The sequence below is a fragment of the Zootoca vivipara genome, chromosome 9, assembly GCF_965207765.1.
Source record: "Zootoca vivipara chromosome 9, rZooViv2.hap1.1, whole genome shotgun sequence".
In the NCBI taxonomy this organism is placed as follows: Eukaryota; Metazoa; Chordata; class Lepidosauria; order Squamata; family Lacertidae; genus Zootoca; species Zootoca vivipara.
In genome coordinates, this window is record NC_142592.1 from 20,194,452 (window position 1) to 20,219,779 (window position 25,328).

Sequence of the window (25,328 nt, forward strand, 5' to 3'; positions counted from 1 at the left end):
TTACTTCCAGGTTTGCAGTGTTCGGGTTCCAAGTTGCTTGAGTACCAAGGCGTTTGAGAACCAAGATACCACTGTATATCATTTTCTATTATATTGCTGTTGTTATCAGTGCTATTTTTCTAGAAAAAGCGGTGCCGGAACTCACCATAAACTTCTCCCTTGTTTTCTTAGAATGGCGCTGGAACCTACCTGAGAGGTGCCAGAACTGAGTTCTGGTGAGTTTGAGCTGGAAAAAAAGCCCTGTTCCCTATCACAGGCACCAACTCAGGCCAATTCAGCCCCCCCCCCCCCCAGTATGTGAGTACGGGGTTGAGCCCCCCACAATCTGGGGTGGGGGAGCCCTGTTTGATGTTATTATTCTTATATTTATTTATACCCTGTCTTTTTCCCTGATGGGACTCAAGGTGGCTTACAGATAAAAAAAACCACCTGCTATAAAGATAGAGAAAAATAGGAATAATAAAATATATAATGTATGCATGTGATATATATAGCAAGAGAGAGTATATATACAAGTGTCTCTATCTTAAGTTGTGAAGTATTCAAGGGTATATAACGGCCACATTACAACTGAGTAGCTGCCTCCATTAAATTCACCTTGCTCTGTACTAAAAATAATAATTCTTCAATTACTCATCCGTGTTCCTATTTCTCAAAGGCGGGGTGAATGGCTGGCTGTTGCCTTAAAGCAGCCCCCCCCCTCCTTTTGTTACCACTGGATGATGTTTGTAGTTTTGTTTTTGCCCTGGGCCTTCCAACCATCTGGCCTTTGCATTCTAATCTTGCATTGCCATCAGTCACAGAGTGTCACAATAACTCACTTCCTGGCTGGTGTTTGAGAGAAACTTGAATTCATTTCAGTTGATCTTTCACAACAGAGGCAGCTGGAATAAGTGCCGTTCCTTTGCATGTTGCATCCTCTTTCTTGTTTCTGTGCGAGGAAAGAAAACAAGCAGCCAGCTAGCTCTGAAGTTCTTACTCTGACCGCGTAGCTCTTGAAGTACTGTGTGAAATCACTTCTGAAGTGGCAGGTTAGAAACTCAAAGTACACCAAGCACATGCTGTCTTTATTTAACTTTTCGCCTTCCACTTGACCTTGTCATCATCAGGGACTCTTGTTCTATGGTTTTTTCCCCCTGCAAAATTTTGCAAGTTCTCCTGCTTATTCCCTGATTTAAAAAAAGTCGCTCCAAGACATCAGTGAAGGATGCAAAGCAAAAACAAAACTAAACTAAACCACCCGAACCACTCGAAAGTAAGCAAGGAGGAAGGTTGTCACTTTTACTCCCAAGGCTACTCACTTGGTATTCTCTAGCCTCCTCTAAGCTAGCCATCAATGCCACTATCAGTAAAAGTGAGAAATTGAGAGTTGCTGATGCTGGTATTTCTGCTTCAGCTGTTGTAATTTCCATTGCCCCAAGAGCCAGAGAACTTCTTCAGATGTCGAACTGTTAATTCTCACTGCAGAATACTCTGCCATGTGCCACTGCCAGGCACAGAGTTCATGTCGCCCGAAAACGTAAATACTGAGCAACAATGATGAGAAATAAGTAATACACTTTTTACAGCACCATCCTAGGCATGACTACTCCAAAACAATGCCCCATCAAACTGCGTGGGATTTACTCCCAGAAAGTGGGAATTAGTCCATGTCTCTTAACCTAACCCTACCTTGTAGGGTTGTTGCAGCGATAAAGTGGGGAAGGGCATAACCATGTATAAAGAGAAGAATGCAATAAATAAAATAAAACCCTTGAAAATGTCAAGAGCTGAATTTTGTTTTCATCAGAGGCACAAAGACTGAAGAAGTTATGACAGCAGAAAGAGAAGCTGTCAAAGGAGCTCTGCTGCGTAATGGGAAGAATGGGATGTTTTTGAAGAAGAGGAAATGGCTTTGCATTTACTTGTCAACATGCAGAGCGGCTGAATTGCTCTGGACTCATGTAGTCAAGAAAGGACAGTGTACTTTGGTGAACACTTGAAACTAGCATCTCTCTTGGCTACAAATCAGCCTTAGAAAATAATGCACAGCCAAGCAGCTACAGAGTGAGAAATGTCGAACTGCATCAGGCTCCCTCCTCGCAGTGATTAATGCGGCTGTCAAGCATTTACCCTGACTGGTACTTTGGGCCAGTTAGGATGGCAACTGTGTCTAGATCAAGTTTTCTTCCATTTTTACAGCAAGTGTACTGGGAGTTAAAGCTGCTGTGCCTCTCTCTTTTGGCTGCAACTCGAGAAAAGAAAAACAACAACCTCACATTGCCAAGCCTAGGCAATGAAGAGGAACAGCCTGAGCTTTTCTGACAATTATGGACCCTTATTCACATGGGCGTAATGTAGGCTACAACAAAGTGTAGCATCATGCAAAATGGTTATTGTCTCTTTTTTCGGTCAAGGTCATAAAAGAGAAGGCCTATTTTCATGTGGCCACCTTCCGAACCTCATGATTGGTTAGCCCAGTCTAATGGCTGCACCAGCCCTGAAGTGGCCCAAAGTCATCTATAGCTACCGTAAGTGGTGATTTGACAAACTGGAACATGTACAGAGGAGAGCAGCCAAGATGATCAAGGGTCTGGAAACTTGCTCAGTATTGCTTACAGCAGGGTTGGGGAACTTTTTTCAGCCCCAGGATTACGTTGCCCTCATAGGATGCCCCAAGGTCATGGACTGGCAGGAGAGTGATGGAAGGCACCAACTTGGGAACTCCCAAGGGGAAGAAGGCTCAGAGCCCATGGATTGGTGGTGGGACAACAATGAGTGATCAGAGGGAGAAGAGGAAGCAGACTTGGAGGAGGAGGAAGCTAAAGAGGTAACAGGGTTTAATGAGCAAGAAGTGGCTATGGCAGAGAGCAGTCCAGAAGCAGATGTAGAAGCAGAGGCTGGAGAGGAGCTGGGCCAAGAGGCGGAGATGAGTCAGGGTGCTGAAGAAGCCAGGGAGTCTCCCTTTCGTGCTGCGACCAGCTTCCCTCCCCACTGGTCTCCCAAAACCTGCAGAAAGTGGAGCAAAAACAGACATGGCAAAGGAATATCAGGTTGCTTGGGGAGGACTTAGAGAGCTGTGGGAAGGCAGGGACCGTCAGTCCCCACCACTGCTTCATTGGGGCAAGACCTGCTGGGAAGAGTTGCTATGCTCACTAGCTCTGAGCTGGCTGTTTGTTTTTTTCATAAAGAGTTAACTTCATTGACACCTTGGGAGTTATTGCTCACCTGCTCCAGACTCCCACCTAGACAAGGTCAGACCCCTGGGTGCAGCGCCACAAACACAGACAGCTGTGCATGGCTTTCCAAAAATGTAACATACCATACATTAGACAAGTTGAAGAACGTTTTCTCCTGTTTCCTGAACACAGCATGCTTACTGCAGAAGAGGAGGAGAGAAATTCATGGACAGGCAAAGGTGGAACAGATGTCTGATGTAGTGTTTAGGCCTCAGGGACTATCTAGTATGGGGGAACCTGACTCCTTCCATGTTTTAACTGCATCTCTGAGTGGGATGGGGACAGATAACCCTGTCCAAGGGCAATTAATTTTTTTGCAGAGAAGAACAGGGAGAAAGCAATCCAAGTGTAAAATGATCAGCACAATTCTGTGCCAAGACTTGAGGTACCTTTTTTGGCTGGCGAAACCTGAGGTTTTAGGCCTTGCTGAGATGTCAGAACAAAAAACAACGAAGCAAAATCTTGAAATAAGGGAAAACAAGAGAAGCAAAGACGGTATACTATCAGTGTGTACACGCTCCCATGTACACAAGACATTCACAACAATCTACATTTAGCCTGTAGTTTCTTGAGAAATGCTACATATTGATGTGTTTCCCTCTGAACCAGCTTTGATCTGATTTCAACAATCTCACTGCATTTTAAGCCTGTAATGTGTACACAGCTGAGAAGCAGAAAAGAACCAGAGTCAGTTGTGGGGTAAAAAGAACTTTTGGCTCTTTTGGTTGCTTTCTACAGATTTATAACTCAGAGGGCGATGTTCCTTTTGTAAGCTTCATCAGATTTAAGAGAGACTCTTTAAGGCTTTAAAGTTACAATTAGCTACCTATGTTCTTGCTATTGGAGCAAAATAAATTTGAAGTTGGATTTTTCATTCCCACTGTCCTTTACCATGTGTCTTATTTATTCCCACAAACTTCTTCCACCCTGCACCAGGGTAGGGTAGGGAGCCTACATGGAGGGCTGAGAAAGCATTTTTTTCAATAGTGTACCTGTCAGGGACCATGCTGAGGAAGGCTACACTGAGGAGGAATGTTGGGAGCCTCCTCCCCCTCCTCCCCCTGCTCCTGATCAGGATCCTGAATCTTCTCAGGAGCAGTGGGACAGTATAGATTTGGAACAGTGGTTTGCAGAGGGACATAGTGCAGAAGGCACAAGCTGGGAAATACTGGATGGGGAACAGCTAGGAGAAGAAACACTGGGGGGGAGAGGGTTAACAGATTCACTGTCTCTGGAAAGCATTCCTCCGCTCTCCCCAAGGTCAAGAAGAGCTCAAAAAGTGGCAGAACAGAAAGCACACAAAGCACAGAGGGTACAGGCTCAAATTACAAGATGTAGAAGTGACATAGATTAATAGGGACGTAAGGAGGTGGGATCCTTAATTGGGAGCACCGCCATTTCTAGGAGATGGGTTCTTTGTTCTCTCACTGTGATTATTAAAGTTTCTAACTGGTAAGATCCTCCGCACACTTTGCAAGATTTCAAGATTGGGTTTTTCAGCTTTGCCTGTGTACAATATTCATTTGTGTGTTTATTTCCTCGTTCAATTTTTTGCAGATAGCTCCCAGTTGAACTGGAGTGTTAGTTTACTGCCTTTTCACGGAGAAGCAATGTATTGATCATACTCATTTTATTATCGTGCATGACATATTTTTATTTTATTTATCAGGATCTGCTCTTTGACTTTTATGGTATATGGCAAACCTAGACCGGGCAATACATTTGTTTTACTTTTTAATAAGATACAACTGATGCCTTCCTGAGTATGCCCATCTCTTTTCTCTCTCGTGCATTCCACCCTTTCAGCTCTTGTTTGGCTGTCACTTAGCATTTATTTTCTCCAGCGTGACATCTGGTCCTGCTGCTAACATAGGCTAGACAGATGTCTGCCCTAGAGAACGAGTGTATCAGCTTTGTGTCAGGCACTCCCGTCGCCTGCACCACCAAGGCATGTGTCCTTGACATCCGATCTGCACAACTGTACCCCAGGCAACAAGCGTGTGTGCCAGCTGGAGAGTTAAAAGAAATAACTTTGATGTGTTTCTTAGCCTGAGAAATGGAAAGTGTTTGTCTCTCCAGAGGAAATGACAACAGAACACAAAGTCAACCCCAGCTAAAAGGTTGGTGCTGGGATCTTTCCATCCATTGACTCAAGGCATTCCTGCATAGGAGTTTCCCCTGCTCCTTGTCTACCAGTTTAGCACAAAGTCACAAACATGGGGAGAAGCAGCTTAGAAAAGAGAAGAACATAGGAAACTACAGTCAGGCTGTTGATCCATCTAGGGCAGTGGCTGGCAATGGTTCTCCAGGACTTCAGGTGAAAGGATTTCCCAACCCTACCTGGAAATGCCAGGGATGGAACCCGAGGCCTTCTGCATGCAAGGCAAGTGCTCTACCACTGGGCTATATGGCCATTCCCTGAGTGCCAAGTGACTTGAGCTGTGAACTAGGAAGTCCCAAACTTGTCTCTAGCCAAGCCAGCCAGGAGCCAATGCTTCTCAGTCCCAGCCTGTCCACCACTCCAGCTGCAATACTTTGGGCTGTATTCAATTATAGTCCTGCTCATATTAGATCCATTGAAATGAATGGATGGGACTACTATTGGTTCATTAAGTTCAATGGGTCTACTCTAAGTAAACCTTAGTTGGCTGCAACCTGATAAGAATTACTAGCCCTGTATAGGGAAGTTTTTTAATGTTTTATGTTACTGTGTTTTCATATCTTGTTGGAAGCTGCCAGTGTTATTTTACTAGAAAATGAGGTGCCAGAACTGACCATGAACACCTCCCTCTGTCTCTTATGATGGCAATGGTGCCCACCTGAGAGTCCCCACAGAGTTTACACCTGCCTTCTATGAGAATGTTAGCTCTGCCTTTCTCAGCCTTGGGTCCCCAGATGTTGTTGGACTGCAACTCCCATGATCCCCGACCTAGCTAGCGATGATGGGAGTTATAGTCCAACAACATCTGGGAACCCAAGGCTGAGAAAGTCTGTATTACTTAGCCAGGACTTGCTTTTTCTTTTTGTTTCAGGAGTGGAAGTAAAATGAAAAGGGAATTAAACAGAGTTGGCAAGAGAGGACATGCTCAAACTTATTAACAAATTTTAAAAATGGCCACATCTGGATGCCCTCAGTCTCAGAATTCCTAAGGAAAGCAAGTCAGATCGTCTAAAAAAATATAAGCAGCCTGGTGCCAAAGCCAAACTCCTTCCCAGAGGATTGGAAAATAACTAATAACTAAAACTATTTTCTGGTGTGAGTAAAGCAAAGTGGTGGAGAGCAATATTGAAAATTGTGTCAATGTGCATATAGAAAACCAGAGAGATTATATGACAATGAGCATTCATCCTTATTTGTTAGTGCAAATGTTAGACACCTTCTCGCCAATCCATGGTTAATCCACCCTTTTTAGTGCATCCCTCATCACTTTCCTAACCATTTTTTAAAAGAGTGCTTTAATCCGCATTGATTGCACCAACCAAATTTTACGGTGCATGAATGAATCTCTCCTGCAAAATACTGGCAATCTGGAGGCTACCTTAATATAAGGCAGGTTCCTACTGTGACATCCTCAAATGTGCCTTCAGAGCACATGCACAAATAGGCACATGTTTTCTGAAAATAAAGTAAGGCGTGGATTTCTCCTTCCTGTTCAGGTTTTATCTCACATCCCGCTAACCTTGTCAACTCTGAAGATGCTTTGGCTTTAATGTGTGATTTTAGTGAGCAACTCCGAAATATGTTCTGACAAGCCTTTCCCCTTGGAATTTATCAGAGGCAAGGGCTTTTTTCCAATTTGTGATTCAGTTTCAAAATTAGCATAGAGATTCAACAATAGCCAGTGCCAACCTCTCCCCGCTCCCCCCCCGCCATTCTTTGTCTGGTTACTACTGCATTTTCCTATCTACTTTTTGACCTTTCCCCCCCCCCCCTTTAATGCTGGAAAGATGTTGGACTTGCTCGATACAGCCAGCGTCAAGCCAACGCGTTTCCTTAATTGAACCCCTCTACAGTTTCTCCAATGCTGCATTTTATGGCGGGTGATGAGTGTATGCATGCTTGCTTGGAAAATTCTCTGTATTATTGAAGCCAGAACCAACTTTTAAGGTTTACTTATATTACTTTATATCAGGCTTCCTCAAACCCAGCCCTCCAGATGTTTTGAGACTACAGTTCCCATTATCAGGCTTCGTCAAACTCGGCCCTCCAGATGTTTTGAGACTACAATTCCCATCATCCCTGACCACTGGTCCTGCTAGCTAGGGATCATGGGAGTTGTAGACCAAAAAACATCTGGAGGGCTGAATTTGAGGAAGCCTGCTTTACATGCTGCAAAATAATTAAAGGATTGTTGGTTGTGTTACTCACATTAAGCGATTATGACTAAAAAATGGATGTTTTCTTCTCTTAAAAAAGTGGTTATCATGGATAAGCGTTTTTGCCTCATAATGGCTGCAGCCCACCATAAGATATGGAGCATTCCACTGCTGCCACAAGAAAGCACCACATACATGCATAATCACATCTTTTGAATACAGCAAAAGCAGCCTCATGCATGTGCCGGTTCTCTATGGGTAAAATCCAGAGGTGTCCATCTGTTAATGGAATAGACTTCTATTTGTGCAACAAGACTTCTGTTTTATCTCCTTCCCCTCGGCGTAAGCTCTGGAGTAGATTTGGGTGTGCAGAGGGGAAAGGAAGTGGAAGTCCCTCCATGGAAGCATAATTCTGTTTCTGCAGTGTTGGATGTTGCCCAATGATGGATATTTCAAATATTGGGAAGCACAAGACCCTTCCATCCGCAGTCTGAGAAGATCCAGAGAACTAATGTAGCATTGTGGCTAAGGGACTGAACTATCAATGAGTACCATGAACTTTCTAGCTTGTGTTAGGTAAGTCACTTTCTCTTTCTCAGTTTCCCCATGCGCAACACGGGGGATAATAACAATGATTTACCTTACAGGGTTGTTGTAAGGAATACAGCTGGATCAAGCTTGCAACGTGCTTTGGAAACATCTGCATCTTCCTTTCAGGTTAAGTTGCAGTGGTATTACAGTCCCAACAGGGACATGCCACGTGCTTCTTCTGAACATACAACTTGGTTCTTGGTGCCTGTTTCACATTCTGTCTTCACTGGAGAGGCACAGACAACGTAACCGAAAGCCACATGCCGCTGGCTCTTATACAGGCAACCCAATGCATTTTTTCACAGCTTCCAAGCCACACTCAATAATGGAGGGCTCCAGTGCACACTGTTATTCCATCCATCCATCCTGCTGGAAATTCTGGAGAGAGGAGTAGAAACCCTGCCATCTGATCAGTTGGTTTCTTGCAGAGATTTTGCAGCAATGGGAGGCGGAGGAATTGGGGCAAATGGCCCACTACCCAACCAACCTCAGTCTGGCCTCACCCAGCCTCCACTTGCCTGCCTGCTTACTTACAACCAGACCAGGGAGCGGCACTATTTGTCAGCTTTCTTCTCTCAGTGTTTCCCTTGTAGAATTCAGGAGGAAGGAGGATGGGGACAAAGCTAGAATTCATTGGATTGGCCTATCATTGGCTCTGGCCCCACCTGCCATTGACTCTGGCTCCACCTACTTTTGGTCCCCACCCTACCAGTCCCTCTGGCCACTAGCCACCATTCTCTAAACCTCCTATTAGACATCAGCTACTGTGGACAGAGCATTATGTATTAAATATCCTATGGGCTTGTCTAAACTCAATAGGGTTTTGGACGCTGAGGCGTATAATAGCTCCTCTTTCAGTGGATTTAATGATCAAGCTTGTCAGTCCTGAGAATCCCGGCTGAAAAACAATGAAGCTTTGTATTTCAGACCTGCTAGTAAACTACGGGCTGAACGCAATATCTGAGGGGGGGAAATCACTGTTGTCTGTTCCAATGCATTTCCAAGACTTCGTGAGCAAGTGATTGATGACACTTTTTAATTATTCTCTGAAACTGCTGTGTGTTACGTCAGATAAACAAAATTAATTTGCTGTTGAGAAACACGTAGCGCTTTTCAAACGTGCTAGAATAGAAGAGATGAAAGATGCATTCATAGGACATGTTGCGTTGCCCAGATCTTTAAAATATGCACGGTCCTTCTGTGTTTACTGTGGGTGGGGTCCTTGGCTTTTTTGTAGAAACATAATCAGATATCAAATCTTCATCACACAGTTTCCTGATGGTACCCTGTTAGTTTATCTTCATCCCATGACATGGAGTCTTGACCTCATCTCTGCAGCATCCAGTATCAATCCGTCAAAGCACTAGACAAATCAACTTCTTGTTCAGCTGAATGCAGAGTTTTCCAGAGCTATAAACAGTGCTTGTCCTAGTACTTTACTGCATGTTAACTGGTCACTCAAAGAATACCTAATTAATCCTGCTGCTGCTGGAAGAGAAATATGCAAGGTCCCTATTTCAGTTTTACACATTGGAGAACAATATCGAAAGGTTAAGTCATTTCTCTAGCTGCTGTGGCAAGAAGCCACAAATCAAAGGCATGACTGCTGCAAAGCTGCAAAGCACTTCACTCATAGCACTCCCACACAATCATCCCTAGCAGAAATCCGGGATTTATTGCCTGCTATAAAGAAGCAACAACAAAACTTCCCTCCATTGCACAAAGCTTGCCCTTTAGGACTTTTTCCTCACCAGATGCAGCAGTGGCAGACAGCGGTCTGAATAAAGCTTGGGGAAAGAACCCAAACATCGGGTGAAAAATAGGAATATTGGCAAGCCACAACGATCCATACATCCACATGCACCTTAAAGTCTTTGTCTGTAAGCATTTGCCAAGGCATGTCCCCAAGTCTGTGTTTCTGGATGCGGCTTCAGAGCTAAGCAGGAAGGGACTGTAGGAGGGGAAATCCTCCACACCTCAGGACTGCAATACCTTGAGGACCGCTTCTCCCCATAAGATCCAATTTGGACCTTGCGGTCATCATCTGAGGCCCTTCTTTGTGTGCCTCTTCCAAGAGATTCCCCAGAGGATGGCAACACAAGAGCGAGCCTTTTCTGCGGTGGCTCCCCACTTGTGGAATGTTCTCCCCATGGAGGCTCGCCATCATTACATAGCTTTAGGTGCCAGGTAAAAGCATTCCTCTTCTACCAGTTCTTTGGCTAATTAAACAATCTATGGCCTTTTAAACTGGGGGGGGGGGGAGTTATTGGTTTTGCTTCTTAATATGTTGTGTATTTGATGGGGGTGGTGATTTATTTCTACCCCGCCCATCTGGCTATTTTTGAGTTTCTATATTGTAAACTGCCCTGTGATCTTCTGATGAAGAGCGGTACAGAAATTTTAATCATCATCACCATCATCATCATCCTTCAGGCTAAGCAGGACTGTCATTGACATGCTTCCCCATTAGCCCCTCACCAGAAGTGTCATGTGAATACTGAGGATCAGATTTAACTCCCTGGAATAAGTTTCAAAGGAAGAGACATGATGGCAAATCAATCACTTGATAATTTAGGGGGGTTTTTTTTGTACCACGCTTAAAGTCCACTTTTCCTTTAAGGAAAATTTTAAGCTCACAACAACCCTCACTGGCCCAAGAAGACCCATTGAGCTTCCTGACTGAGTGAAGATTTGAACCTGGGTCTCTCCAATGCTAGCCTTACCACCCCATCATACTTGTGTAAATGAAGCCACGCATTCCAAGCTATAATTGCAATAACAAATGTTACAATAAATACGAGAATAAGAAACTGGACCTAATTAGAGTTGGCATTTCTTTTTTCCTGTAACATGGTTCTGTTTTTCTTTTCCCAGCCTTTCTGATTTTAAGAGCACATTTTAGTGCTTTGATGATCTTTAGCACCACTGTGTTGTTTGTTGCTGGTTTTGTTTCGGTTATACTCTGACGCTAGTTTAAATTTCATCCTTGATTTTATGTCTTTGCTGTTTTTATGGAGTGATGTGGTTAAACACACACACACACACACACCGCCCATATTTTTTGTTGTTAAGGGGCAGTGTAAAAATGCTATCAATAAGCAAATAAATTAAAAAGGCTATAGAAGCAATCTAGTTACTGAGCAGAAATACGAACAGCAGTGTATGAAGAGGTTAGATTCTGCGTATGCTTGTATGTGAAATGCATGTTAATGAAACTTGTTCCATCCATAAGCTCTTTCTGAGCTAGAGACTCACTCCCTTTTTCTTGGCTATAGCAAGGAAGCAGCTAATGATATGGAACAGTTTGGGGTTTGTGTCACCAGGGAAGGAAAACAAAGCAAGTAGCACGTCTTACACTTCAATACCTCGAGAAATCATTGCTGCCAAACTACAGCAGGAAAGTCGATCTAAACTCGCAAGGCAAAGGTAACCTTAACAAGAAAGGAAAGCCAGAAAAGGCTGGCTCCCTTTGGTACTGACCAGGCCTCCTGCCCAGCTACGGCTTTGGTTTCACCACCATCATGAAAATTATGGCTGCTTACAGGATATGGACCCCCCTATTGCCTCCACACCACGTTTGCTTAGCACACTTCTTTGCCTGAATAAGGCACCAAGCCACGAATCTCCTCCCTGCTCAGGAAAGTGGTAAGCAATACATAGCCCTCACTCGCACATAAGGCTAGGCTACTGTTGCCAGGTCAGGAGCATCCAAGACCCTGAGATTTGAAGGCCCAAACCTGAAACCTAGGGGTGGCGCCTGGTGATGTTATGGGAGTAAGCCTGGAGATAGAGGTTAATTGGGAGATGGGAGCAAACCCCCAGAGTGTCTGTGCTTTAATCTGCAGCTAGCTCCTGCCCGGCTGACGCTTGCAAGTTGCATGCACAATTTTCATGATGTTTTTAATTAAAGGCCCTCTTGCCAACCTGGAGATTCAAGGGCTCCACCTGCCACCTGGAGGGGGCCAGGCAAACTTCAAGACTTCAGGTCAGACCTGGAAGTCTAGTAACCTAGGCTAAGCCAAACTGTGACTTATCATGAGTGAGCAAACATGCAGGCCCCCAGAGAAGAGATGGTGTCTACTTTGCTAGAAGGAGACGGCTGAAAGGCTGTTTTCATTACTTTTCTACCAAATGCAGTTATACACCAAACTGGGGGGGGGATGGATGTGTTTCACAGCCTTGGGTGAAGGCAAGAATGCAATATTTTCTTTGGAAATGTTCTCTTTGATTTGCATTATGCTGTTTGGGAGGTTTGAATTATAATTGCAAATGATTTTAACAAGCAATACTTTTTGTTTCAATACTTCAATTACTTAAGATGCTTAGCTCAACTTACCTTATTAGTAGTGCTCAAATATCTTAGCAAGTTGTTGTTGTTTTTCTCTTTTTTGCCATGATGCTTCTAAAACACAATCTTTGCAACAGGAATCTATGCTGCAGTCAATGTGCGTATCCCGGCTGTGTTCTGTACATTTCTCCAGGCAATATACATAATCTCAAACAGGCTTCTTTTCCCAGCTGGGGTAGCCCTTCTTCAGGTGGTCAATTCTTCCCTCCCAGTGATCGATCCCATGCTAGTATTAAGCTTTTTCCTAAGAACAGAAACAGTACTGAGGGTAATTTTAATCAGGAATGTGGGAAGGGGAGGGAAGGTTTAAACCTCTCCTCACCCTGTGATTCCCTGGCTGACTGGAGAATAGCTGAGAGTGGGGAAAGGAAGGCGAGACTGTAGAAAAAAAGTCAATATTTTTGAGAAGCTTTATCCCTTCTTCCTGTTGTTTGGTGAATCAGTGGGAGAGCATGTTGTAAGGTTGTAAGTGGGCCAGAAGCACTCTGGGGATAGGGGTACAATTAGGGTCACCATATAAGCCAGAAAATCCCAGCTATGTCTGGGGACCAGGGCCTAACATGGCTGCCCAGGGGGCGTTTTTTAATTTAAAAGTAAATGTCCAGGATTTTGTCTGTTCCATAGCGGAAGCGCTGTGGAGACGTCACTTCCTTGTTACCTCCCAGACAGTGATGTCGGAAGCCCGCTGTCCGCCACTGCTGATCGGGGAAAAAGCTCAACAATAACCTTTTGGACGATCTCCCCAAAAAAACTCCCCAGATTTTTACTTATTGAAGTATGGCAACCCTAGGTACATATTACACACTTCTGAACTAGTAGGAGAAATCAAGGACATGTCACTGTGCATAGTGACCAAAGAATCTGCATATTGCCCAGAAAATATGCAAAATGCAGTCGAGATATGCACATTTCTTGAGGCCTATTGGTGATTGTGCATATTTTCCAGAGAACGTTGAGATTTTGTTGAGATATGCACACACACCCAAGCCTGTTAGGGATTCTAAAAGAGAGAGAGAGAAGAAAGAACTAGAGAGAATTTTCCATAATTCATTCTACCCAGTAATATGCAGGACTTACTCCTGAGGAAGTGTGTACAGGATTGTGAACAAAAACAGAGCTGAATGACCATCTGATATTCCAGATTGTACACCGAGATTCATTCATATTTATGAAAGGAAGGAGCTGGTAGAAGCACACAAAGACAACACAAAATTTACATTTTAAACACATCTTCTCTTGGAAAGGACAAGCTCTGACCTTTGATGTCTTCATAATGCCAATATTTACTCACAATAAATGCAGCCAAGTTTAAGAAAAGCAAGGAAGGTTGTGTAGGTAATATATGTATTTGTTTTCATTTATTTACATTTTTTCATTAACTCAATTGTTATTGATTTTGTCCTTCATAAGAATTCAACAGGACGCAGGCAAACAAAGTTCAGAAAGAAAGCATTTCCATAACAATATTATATCTTGCGTAATCCTGGCAAATGCCAGGTCTAACAAAAAGAAAAGTTCCCCCTGAAATCAGTATTCTTATGGGAAAAGCAGCTAGTTCCAATACAATATATTTCAAAGTTATGTTGTTTTATTCTCCATAAAATCATATTCTTCTTAAAGCCAGGCTGTGTCATTCAGATTTCTGTTTCTTGGTTCAAGTTTCCCCATAATAATGACAAATCAGAAGCAACTGGCTTGAAAAAACAGAGTCTCTAGTTTTTCAGGAGACGTTTTGACTTTCAGAAGCCACACAAACATAACTTCTGTTTCCTTAGCAGCTTTAATTAATTAATGTCTTCTTAATTGGTTTTAAAGTGTATTTTGTGCATCACTTTGATCATTCATATAGAAAGCCAATTTATTTCTGGCAATGCAATCTGGGACCTGAATTGGTTCTTAAGAGTTGTTCAGAACGAGAGTGGGGATTGGCTGATTAAAATTGCCTCAGGTTTTGGAGTGATTCCGATTTAAAGTCATTATAGATCTGTGGAAGCCTTTGAGATAGTTCAGAATCCTTTAAACTGCTTCAAAGGGAGTTAAATGTGGGCCTAGCCATGGCAATTTTTGAGCATCTGCACTGAAACCACCTGAAGAGAAAGTCATCGCTCAAAAGTGCCCCAGAGACCTATTATTTCTGAATCAGAGGTACAATAATCCAGAATAATTTTAAAGGAGCTATTCAGGTCAGCATGTCCTTTTATATTTCTTTATCTGTGCAGGATTTAATTCCCCATTTGTAGACAGAACAGGACCACCCTGAGGCTATGCAGGATGTCTGTAGAGGACTTTTAACGAACAAATCAGCACATGCAACTATAGGTTGTTTTCTGGGTGATTCTGTATCTATACAGAATCTTTTGACGATAAGATGGCCAAAAACCTCAACAAAAGCATTGTACCGCAGAAAGCAACATAACAGATAAACCTCTCAGGAAGGAAAGAAGATCAGATCCATGTTTTCTTGTGATCTGCATGTCATTTCCCCCTTTTACACTGCAAGTCATTTCTTAACAACCATCACAGTAGAATCAGTATGAAATAAGATGATGGCTATTTTAGTTATTCAATTTCTTAGACGTCTTCTACTAAAAATAGTCTCAGGTACAGTATATGCTGCAAACAATGGATTGTGCCCAAGTAAGTTTTACTTAGAGTAAACCCATTGAAATGAGTTAGTCATGCACATTAAGTCCAATAGGTCTAAATTGATTGTGACTAACATAAGATACAAACATGCGCTGGATTATGGAGAAAGCTAGAGAGTTCCAGAAAAACGTCTACTTCTGCTTCATTGACTATGCAAAAGCCTTTGACTGTGTCGACCACAGCAAACTATGGCAAGTTCTTAAAGAAATGGGAGTGCCTGATCACCTCATCTGTCTCCTGAGAAATCTCTATGTGGGACAAGAAGCTACAGTTAGAACTGGATATGGAACAACTGATTGGTTCAAAATTGGGAAAGGAGTACGACAAGGTTGTATATTGTCTCCCTGCTTATTTAACTTATATGCAGAATTCATCATGCGAAAGGCTGGACTAGATGAATCCCAAGCCGGAATTAAGATTGCCGGAAGAAATATCAACAACCTCAGATATGCAGATGACACAACCTTGATGGCAGAAAGTGAGGAGGAATTAAAGAACCTTTTAATGAGGGTGAAAGAGGAGAGCGCAAAATATGGTCTGAAGCTCAACATCAAAAAAACCAAGATCATGGCCACTGGTCCCATCACCTCCTGGCAAATAGAAGGGGAAGAAATGGAGGCAGTGAGAGATTTTACTTTCTTGGGCTCCTTGATCACTGCAGATGGTGACAGCAGTCACGAAATTAAAAGACGCCTGCTTCTTGGGAGAAAAGCAATGACAAACCTAGACAGCATCTTAAAAAGCAGAGACATCACCTTGCCGACAAAGGTCCGTATAGTTAAAGCTATGGTTTTCCCAGTAGTGATGTATGGAAGTGAGAGCTGGACCATAAAGAAGGGTGATCGCCAAAAATTGATGCTTTTGAATTATGGTGCTGGAGGAGACTCTTGAGAGTCCCATGGACTGCTAGAAGATCAAACCTATCAATTCTTAAGGAAATCAGCCCTGAGTGCTCCCTGGAAGGACAGATCGTGAAGCTGAGGCTCCAATACTTTGGCCACCTCATGAGAAGAGAAGAATCCTTGGAAAAGACCCTGATGTTGGGAAAGATTGAGGGCACTAGGAGAAGGGGACGACAGAGGACAAGATGGTTAGACAGTGTTCTCGAAGCTACGAACATGAGTTTGACCAAACTACGGGAGGCAGTGCAAGACAGGAGTGCCTGGCGTGCTATGGTCCATGGGGTCACGAAGAGTCGGACACGACTAAACGACTAAACAACAACAACAACATAAGATACAACCCAACATAAAAAAATACAAGGATGAAAAACATAGATAACAGCAACCAGCACATTTGTCAATGTGATTCTAATAGCAATGCCACCGCCCACCAAGAAAATACAGATAAAGTATTGTAAGTGGCACAAGGGATGCCAATTTAAATGACCAGCAGAATACAAAAATGTTGACACCCTGGGAAAATGGGGGTGCTGTTGGCTCATGCCAAAAAGTTGTTAAAGGGTCTCAGGCTTCTGGTAGGCTTATGTCAGAAGAGACATTCCGCAAGATAGTGGCATGTTGGACAGCTAAAAGAAGGCTTTATAGGTTAAAACCAACCCTTAGATTTGGGCTGCAAAAGATATTGCTAACCAGTGCAGCCAGAACAGCATTGGTATAATATGGTCAGACCAGCTGGTCCCCGCTAGCAGTCTAGTGACTGTGTTCTGCACCAGCTGCAGTTTCCAGGCCATCTCCAAAGGCAACCCCACATAGAGAGCATTGCAGCTATCTAACCTGGAGGTCACGTGAGCACAGTTGACTGAAGCCAAGCTATCCCCACCCAGATAGGGATGTAATTGGGCTAAGAGACAGCAGAAGGTTACAGGTGCCATTGAGGCCACCTGTCCCTCAAGTAACAGTGGTGGATCCAGGAAGGGGGTGTCTCTTCGAGCTATGAATCTGCTCCTTCAAGAGGAGTGCAATCCCACCCCAAACTAGTTGACCACCACTTTTCTGGGCAGGATAAACCATTTGATAAATATACAAAAAAATCCCACAGGCACCTTCTCTGTTGTTTTTTTGGCACTTGCTAAAGACATTTATCTTTCAACAAGCCTTCTAAAATATTTATTCCAACTTGTATCTGTCTTGGAATATAATTGATTTCATGTATGTGCTGCTGTTTTTAAGTGTTTTTATATTTATAATTAGTTTTTGTTTTGTTTTTAAATGTGCAGATGTTTTTAACTACTTTAATATGTGTAACTGTTTTATATATGTCCTGATATTGTAAATTGCTTTGGGATGCCTCATGAGAAGTAGTTTATAAATAAAAATAAATTATTATTATTATTATTATTATCATTACAGTAATTTCATCCTCTTGCACTCCGATGTAAAGGCTTGTGAGAGAGGTTTAATCTCTCGTGCATTAAAAAATGCTGGGTATAGCTGCATTTTGGATTCTGGTGGCTTTAAAGCCATATTTCCAAATTATTACTGGGTAACTGATTGTTTATGTCCACCGTTTGGTTTCCTCAGCAACTAGTTGTAAGAGGGAAGGGGATACTTTTGCTATGGCAACCAGAACTGATTGCTTATTTTACAGCTTTGCTGGTCTCCACTGTAAAAGCAGTAGTTAGATAATATGCATACAAAGGGCCAAATAAACATATGTTCTCTAATGGCATGCATTTCCAAGATTTCTCTTTCTGGGGGATGAGTAATCAATAAGATTGTTACTAAGTAGCTTACGGGTTTCAGCACTTTAGAGTGAAAACACCAGGTTTGGTTATGCTTTGGTACTTGTGGATTTTCATAAAGGCAGAGCCTGCTTGGAAATTAAAAGCTATTATTTGCTGGATATACCAATGATGAGGTGGGGGTTCTCCTCCCTGTTCCTCCTGAATTAAAGAATTTACAGCACAAGAGCACATTCGTGCTACTTCTTGAGGAATTTTTCCTACCCACGGGACCTTCATAAATCCCAGAGAAATCAAACTTCATACATTTTTTGTTGACATTACATAGCTCTACAGAACCCTAGTTGATACCTGCTTGAGTCTAATCCAAAGTGCCCGGTAATGTCTCTTGCATGCCCATGCATTTCTTTACTTTATTCTATACATTTATATTCCACCTTTCCTCCAAAGAGCTTGTTATTGAAATTAAATGAAATAAAGAATGAAAACTGAAATGTGTGTGAGAAGGGCTGAGCAAGTGAAGACTGGAATGTGAAGACTTTGTTTGCAAAAGAACCACGAGAAAAGGATGGAATGGCATGTACGCAGGAGCTATTACTATAACTAAGGACAAAAATAAGAAAGTAGTTATGCCTCATGATTAAAACCTGTAGAAGCTAGTAGAAGGAAAACCACTTCCGCGCCTGCGACGGAGGTGGTGTTGTGGGCAGGCCCGACTGAACTCTTGCGATGGGGGCTGAGAGCTCAGCCCCTTCGCGATTGGCCATTCCCGCCTCCATCAACCCCAGGCCGACCAATGAGGTCGGCTGGGGAGCGGGGCTTGTCTCCTTCAAAACAGCCCAGAGGCGGGAACTCGGCCTCTTTGCCCCTGCTCGCCAGTTTGGAAATTTGCATAAAAAGAAGAAGGGGGGCAGGTTACATCATCACCTGCCCAGCAAATGAAGAAGTATTCCGTTAGAGGTTTCCGGGGGCGGAGCTTTGTCCTGAGCCTGTGGAGGTCAGGGCCTTATGGCACCCCCCAACGGTGGCCACAGGAGGTGTCTCGGTAGATGTACATCACTGGGCTCCTTTCTGGTGGTTAATTTCTCCCAGACTCCAACACACGGGTTGGTGTCAGATATAGTCGGTTAGGTTCCAATGCCTAAGCCAATACCACTCAACATCCGTAACCAATAAAGTTGTGCCTTATTCGCCCACTTAAAATCTATCATTTGTGTCTTGTGTCTTATTCTCACGGGGAGGGAGGGACATTGCCACACAAGTATTGCCACATATAATCAGCCCTTCACTTCCCTTTGCTTGTAAGTGTATAAATGCCGGTTGTTGTTGTTGTTGTTGTTTGAAGTGCCACTGCTCAACTACTTGCTGGTAGAGTTTGTGTTGCACCAGCCTTGCAATGCCTAAATAAATGTCCTGTTTGACTGACAATTGGAGTCTGGATTTTATTGGCCGTCCAACCTGAACTCACAGGGTATTGGGGTAGTGAACCCCAATATTTCCCAACAAGCTCAAGGTGGCATACATCATTCTCAATTTGTCTTGCTTTGTTGGCCCAAGGTCATCCAAAAAACTTTGTGTGATTATTTGAACCCTAGTCTCCCAGGCCCTAGTCCAACACCCTAACCACTACACCACACTGGATCTTAGCACCTCCTTGTGATGGGTCTGAGACAGCACCTCAAGTCCATTTCATTTCCAGAGTGGAAATGAAGACACATGGGCTGTGGGAAGACACAACAGAGGGTTTTGGTAAGAGGACCTCAGAAGCCTCAGTGCATAGACTGAGATTTCCACATGGTCCTTTGGATTGTGGTCTCCAGCTATTCATACGGTCATGTGGAATAACACAGTGTTAGAACTGGAAGGGATCTTGGATGTTATATCATTCAATCTCCTACCCAAATGCAAAAATCTTCCAATTACAGCATCACGGTTAGATGATTATCCAGGCCCTACTTAAATACCACCAGTGAAGGAGCATCTACTACCTCCTAAGATAGTCCTCTCCTCTCCATTTCCCCAATTCAGGGAGCTTGGAAGAGGTGTGCTACTTCAGTAATGAAGCAACTCACACTAGGAGCTTATATAGTAAGTGGAGGCCCCACTGTTTCCTGGCTCTCAGGCATGCCCTGACTTGGGCAAGTGCCTTCATGTACTTCCCCACCCAGCCTAAGGTGCAATTAGTTCTGCCTCATTCTCCCCTGGGCAGCAAGGTTGGCATGGTGTAAACATACTGGCGGGAGCCCTGAATTGGCTCCAATGGTGTGTTTGCACCATGCTGGTCTCTTCCCTCCACCACTCCATCCAGGTATGCAGCAGCACTAAGGAAGTTCAGGTGAGTGGTGCAACCTCACCATGCCATCTGTTGTGGGTGGTGAGGAGAATCTAAGAGTCAGCCAGAAATCCAGGCAGCTGGTATGGGGGCCTTCAGTCCTTCAGCACGGATACTCAGATCTATCGACTTTTCAGAGTCCCTGCCAGTGGGGAGCTCCGCTCCTCTTAAGAGGCTTCAGGTTCAGAGTCTGAGCAGGGCTGAACCCTGATGACTCCACTAGCCTCTCTTCCTGTTAAGACATTCCTTCTAATGTTTAGCCCAAATCTGTTTCCTCGCCATTTTCACCAATTAGTTCTAGTTCTGGCTGCTGGAGCAGCAGGGAACAAGTCTGCTCAGTCTTCTACGTGACAGTCCTGCAGATATTCTGAATTATTCCTTTTCCTCCCACTCCAAGGCAGGCAGGCAGACTGAGACCCATTTCTCAATCTGCAAAATAGCAATACTTATTACTAAACCTGACTGTTGAAAGAATGTATGAGTGTGATAAAGCAAGTCGCATATTAAAATTGCTACCTCCCGTCAGATAACACCGTATCCATTATGCTTTTGCTAATATATGGTACCAGGAAGACTGATGGCTCCATCACACTGTTACATTTGGACACAGAAGTTCCCCATAGTTAGAAAATTGTGTGATTCCTGAATATGACAATCCACCTCCTATGTAGATTGTTGTGTGTGATTGATTGATTGATTGATTGATTGATTCATTGATTGAGTTTACTTATATGCTGCTTTCCACAATGAGCTGTGCTGTGGCAGGTCTTATTACACTTATTGTGCATGTATATGTTTTCTGCTCTGTTCTGCTCATGCGGAAACACTGGCTGAACACAGCAAGATAGGCTGCAAGTGTTCAGCACCACGGACAGCTCAATGTGTGTGGTTGGGGGCAGCTGATGGTTATGAAGTCAAACCAACAAGCAGAGAACTTGGAGAGTTACTCTTGACAATTATCATGAGCCAACTGCAAGATTAACCTGTCCCACAGCTAAGTGGGTATCTCAAGCTCTGCTTTCTAATAGGAAAACTGCTTGGGCTTAAGTGGGCTATGCCATCTTCTGAATGTGCCTACACTGCCAAGGAAAACACTGGTGCCCCTACAAACCATAGTTTGTTCTAGGAATGAGTATTCTAAGTCAGAGACGTAGAATAGGGCAGGACTGCCTCCTCAGGCACAGGAGATGGCGGCAGTGCAACTCCCAGAGCTCCCCTTCCATGTCAGCCTCTGGCAGAGCACTTACTTTGGAAACTGTCTCCTAGGTTGGTTCCTGAACCCAGTTTTCTTCCCATTCTCTGTGTCATCCTCTGAGGGAGCCTGAGAACTGGTCCCCAACTAGCTGGTACAACCCTATAGGCTGTGTAGGGTTTTTCTACATAAAAGTGGCATGTAAAAGTGACTATGTAAAGATTTTTCAATGTGTGAAGGATCCCTGATTTCCAATCCTCATTCCAAACAAAAATTATAATGATTAAAACCATCACTACCCAGCACTTCATTCATTAACATGTTGGGTTTCTTATGTTCTAGCCCATATGAACTTTTGCCTATAGATTTTCTAAGACTAAATAAGCCTCATTGGATGTTTAACGTATACATGGAGAAGCAGAACCTTGGGATCTTTGCTGATCATTTGAAACTCCACTCAAAGTGGCCCAAACTTTGCAAAACTATAGATCCTTTGCAAGACCACACTATCATTTGACAATACTCGGACAAACCCAAATCACAACTGGTACCTCAGTTTATGAACACAATTGGTTCCGGAAGTCTGTTCATAAACTGAAGCGTTCATTAACTGAAGCGAACTTTCCCATTGAAAGTAATGGAAAGTGGATTAATCTGTTCCAGACGGTTGCATGGTACTTAAACTGAAGCATTCATAAGCTGAAGCGAACTTTCCCATTGAAAATAATGGAAAGTGGATTAATCCGTTCCAGACGGGTCCGCGAAGTACTCAACTTGAAGCGTACTTAACCTGAAGCATGGGTGTAATTGGTTCTGGAAGTCTGTTCATAAACTGAAGAGAACTTTCCCATTGAAAGTAATGGAAAGTGAATTAATCTGTTCCAGATGGGTCCGCGGCGTTCGTAAACCGAAAATTCATAAACCAAGGTGTCCATAAACCGAGGTTCCACTGTATGTGTGAACATACCAAATATGGATCATGTTACTTCTTTCCTTAGTAATTCCGAGTACAAATCTGTGTCACCCAGAAAAGAAAGTACTATCTATGCAAATTGTTTCTTACATATGGTGATATACCTAAATAGAATATAGGCCAACTTCAGAAATTCAGCTTTCCTTTATTGCATAAGTCCCCCTCTTCCTTAGGAATTAGGTAGGGGAAATGGAGGGGGAAGCTCAGAACACATTTGCTAAAAGAAAGATTTGGCCAATTGCAGAAATGACCACAGCATGGCCCTTAAACTGCTGTTCCTTGGCTGTGTCATTGCAAAGGGGGACAAAGAATGGCCAGAGGGAATCAGCAGCATTAGGCAAGCAATGTAACAAAGCCAAATGAAGGAGAAGGGAAACGAACTCCTAATAACGACACAGGCACATATGCTAATATATTTTATGGCACACGTGCAGCATAATTTCACACTCTCAGAAATTAGCCCAGAGGCAAACTACACAAAGGAAGAGATGTCTTATTTCCAGAATCATTACTGTATTATTATTCTTATAGTTGTTGCAGTGGGAGTATGCCACAGATGCCAAGTCGTTTCAGAAGTACATCGGTAAGCACAAACATTATTCTGTGAACCACCCTGAGACCCCTGGGTATAGGGTGGTATATAAATTCTAATTCTAATTATTATTATTATTATTGCTGGAGTTGACAAAAGAGTGTACCATTACTGGCAGGGAAATGGGTCTGTTTAACATGCTGCACACTTGCACACCTTCGTATCCGGTAATGTCTTTCCTGATAGCCAGGGAAATGTCAGCCCACTTGGAAGTTGCAGTTACCCCTTTTTGGATAGGTGAACAAGCTTTCATCATCAGCTGAGCTTGGGAGCAGCTGTAAGGACAAGCCTAATGTGTAGAATGCTGGTTGGTTGGTTGGTTGGTTGGTTGGTTGTTTGGTTGGTGCGACCATCACAAAGCAACCTTCTTTCCACTTTCCCACCCAGCTATGCAGAGCACTGATAGGCAGGCTTCGAACAGGGAATCCTTGGTGCAGCAGGGAGGTTGGTACACCAAAGGGAATCCTGTACTGCCCCTATTGCCCAACTTCCAGAATATGCACTCAGAGAACTGGGTCTTCCCAGTAGGACGCCTGATGCAAGCTAGTGACTTCCTAAAAATCACTGCAACCGCCCCCCTCCCTGCCCACATGACCTGGGTTGCTGTGCGTAAGAGAAACCTGGTGGACAAGCAGCAGCAAAGACAGGCCCATCTGCTTCACCCAACCAAGTCTCTGTTACACATGCCAGGTCAAGTCCTCCATCCCCGATCAAGTCATGGATGGCAGTGGTCTTATGAATCATTGACCTAGCATTGCACAGCAATACCTTCAGGTCATGTGGGTTTCCCTTGCTGATTTCAGTATCCATCCGGTCAAGACCAGACCCGGAGGCAGGGATAGTCTTCAAACAATGACATGGTCTGGTCTTAGCATAGCTCCCTCTAGGCGCTGCAGCAGGAGTCCTTTTGTAGCTGGGAGTGTGAAGGCCTGGGCCAGCTGGAAGGGAGCAGGCCCTGCAGTCCTCACCACAGCCGATGGCATAGATAGAGTTTTAGCATTTAGTGATATGTTGACGTGCAATTTGTCTTTCTCGAGTAAAAAAAAACTTGAGTCAGCATCTCTAAATTATTTAAATGATTATTCAAGCTGACATACCTTTGTTCTTCTTCTGTGATCAGAGGAAGCCAAGCTGACAGTAATGTTTAGGAGTGTCACAATCAGGTGGTGACGATCAGGCTGCCCACTTTAAGACAGGCAAAAATGTACCAGCTTGACATATTCTTACTGGCAGCATCATTGCTTCATCTCACACAAAAGGAACATGCTGCCATGTTACGGTTTTGACAGCCTACCTAGGGCGAAGGGGACAATTGCACTTAGCTAGCAACTTATATTGCAAACACGCTGAGAAACATAACCCACTTTTGCAAAGATCAACACAAACCTTTTTATTATAATTGACAATGCAGTTGGAGCAATATGGATTTTTCTTCCACGCGTTCTGTTGTTAGGATATGGTTACGGGTGCTGTGACTTTGAAATATTTTCCTCCCTGGCCTAATAAATAGGGGGAGAAACATTAAAGATTTAAATTTTCCAAACTAAAGGTTGTTGGAGGATTGATTTATTTTCATGTGTCCTGTGAGCAACAGACTGAAGACACAATCTACCCCCATGTTCTTCTGTCTAAGTCCCATTGAAATGAATGGGGATGGTGAAAGAGCATTATTGTCAATCTCATGCAAGCACTTCTGCTGTGAAAGGCTCATTAGATTAAATGCAGGTCCAAATATCAGCCATTCTATTCCCCAGCATTGGTGCATTCAATACAGAAGCATTGGAAGAGGATGGAATGTCTCTTGCTACCTTGATATTAAAGGAGCAAACCAGCAAGCTCAATGCAGCCCACTGTCCAAAAACAATATGCAAGTTGTGGAGTGTGTGTAAGGGGCGTGATGCCCACAGGGTTCTGTGCAAGCAGGATCCAGGACATAGCTGCCAAGTTATCCCTTTTTTACAGGGATTTTCCCTTATGCTGAATAGGCTTCCTCGCGAGAAAAGTGAAAACTTGGCAGCTATGATCCAGGATCACCTGTGGTGCTGCAGACATACAACTGAGTTGTGAGCATAACACAGCAAGGGAGACCCCCATTGCTATGTGGAGGCAATGCTGAATGCATCCACACAGGGGCAAAACTAGGCTTTATTTCACCTGGGTAAAAGAGCCCGCTTGGCAACCCACACACACATTTGTGAACACACACAGGCTGGGAGCCTCAATAGCGTCCCTCACCCAGGGCACAAAACCCAGCAACCCCCCCCCCTGCCCCTGTGCCTAGGGCATTGCATTCACACTGCACGGCTCAGTCTAGTTCCAACTGCTTTGATCCTTCTAAAAAAACACACAGAGGGAAATAAATGGACATCCTTATCTGGGACTGAGAGTTATGTGCTACTAGAGCAGGATTGGGGCTATAATATCTAGGCATGCAGCTTGGGGAATTTTCTGCCCCGAGCATAAAAAAATGATAAA

At 43.6% G+C, this 25,328-nt stretch overlaps 1 long non-coding RNA gene across 1 annotated transcript; it reads right to left on the bottom strand.

Annotated features, from left to right (window-relative positions):
• Nucleotides 1-472: 472 nt before the first annotated feature.
• Nucleotides 473-24,468, bottom strand: LOC148684558 (uncharacterized). The gene is made up of 4 exons (XR_015945798.1): nt 24,240-24,468; nt 23,951-24,143; nt 12,463-12,718; nt 473-931 (listed from the first exon to the last, which is right to left on the bottom strand). It is a non-coding gene; the product is annotated as an uncharacterized LOC148684558 (long non-coding RNA).
• Nucleotides 24,469-25,328: the final 860 nt, after the last annotated feature.